The sequence below is a fragment of the Arvicola amphibius genome, chromosome 2, assembly GCF_903992535.2.
Source record: "Arvicola amphibius chromosome 2, mArvAmp1.2, whole genome shotgun sequence".
Taxonomy (NCBI): Eukaryota; Metazoa; Chordata; class Mammalia; order Rodentia; family Cricetidae; genus Arvicola; species Arvicola amphibius.
Window position 1 is genome coordinate 168,632,433 of NC_052048.2, and position 1,256 is coordinate 168,633,688.

General features: G+C 37.1%; 1 non-coding gene across 1 annotated transcript; it reads left to right on the plus strand.

Moving 5' to 3' along the window:
• The first annotated feature begins 570 nt into the window (after window positions 1-570).
• Window positions 571-677, plus strand: LOC119808508. The gene has a single exon (XR_005284448.1). It is a non-coding gene; the product is annotated as a U6 spliceosomal RNA (small nuclear RNA).
• Window positions 678-1,256: the final 579 nt, after the last annotated feature.

Consider the following 1,256-nt stretch of genomic DNA (forward strand, 5'->3'; position numbering starts at 1 on the left):
TTTTATGTACAGTGTAGACAGCACTCTACAGAAAACTGAAATATAAAAGAGAAATATTTTATTCAAGTGCATTAGACATTATTTGAATTATTTACCATATATATAAATTTGAATTTTTTGCTTAGTTACGACATAGATTATACACTTTATCAGAAGACAAATAAAAAATCCTAATGTTTTAAACATTTTACATAAGTCACTTTAAAGAAGAAGCAAAGCAATTGTGGGATATATGATTGTACTCTGACATTCCTAGACGGTGCTAATAAAATTAAATTTTAATCAGGGGGTGGAGCCAATGACTAGCTGACTGGAATTGTTCATAGAGAAGCCAGGAATATGGAAAGGGAAGACAGGATGGAGAAGGAAGGGACTTGGAATTCCTTCTGTCTTTTCAATATGTGACAAGTAGAGGGAAGAGGTCCTGGCTGGGTCTTTGGTTAAAAATGGAAGGTTGACTGGTTGCTCATCCTCTGTTTCTTTGATCTTAAGGCTTTCACCCATTATTTGACTCTCAAGTTTTTGTTGGCAATAGGAAAATTAGCAAAACACAACATTTTGGTGCCTAATATGCTAGCATTGGCAGTACATGTACTAAAATTGAAAAAGTACAGAGAAGATTAGAATAGCTCTTGCACAAGGACGACACTCGAATTTGTGAAGCGCTCCATATTTTTAGTTCATGGCCAAGAGGGCATTGGTGGTACATGACTTTAATCCCAAAACTCAGGAGTCAGAGGCAGGTGTATCTCTGTGCATTTGAGGCCAGCCTGGTCTACTGAGTGAGTTCCAGGACAGCCAGGACTGTTACACAAAGCAACCCTGCCACAAATAAACAAACAAATAAATATAAAAAACAAAACTACAAAAAATATTGTATTTTTATAAATTGTTCTATTACCAAAAATCGAGAGTCATATATTTGGGTAAAACCATATAGCTCAAAGAAGCAGAGGATGAGCAAACGGATAACCTTCCCCTTCTTACCGGAGACCCAACCAGCACCTCTTCTCTCCACACGTCTCTCTCCTCTCCTCCTGTCTGTCTTTCTTATCCATTTTCCTGGCTTTTCTATTACTAGTCACAATCAGCTAGTAGCTGGCTCCATCCCCTGATTCAAAGTTAACTTTATTAACACAGTCTAGAAAGTGTCACCGTGTGATCAAATATTCTGAAACACAGAGTGAAGTGAAGAAAAGTAAGCTCAGGGCAAAGATGAAACTTTGTTATGGAATCCATCACTTTTACTTGACTAT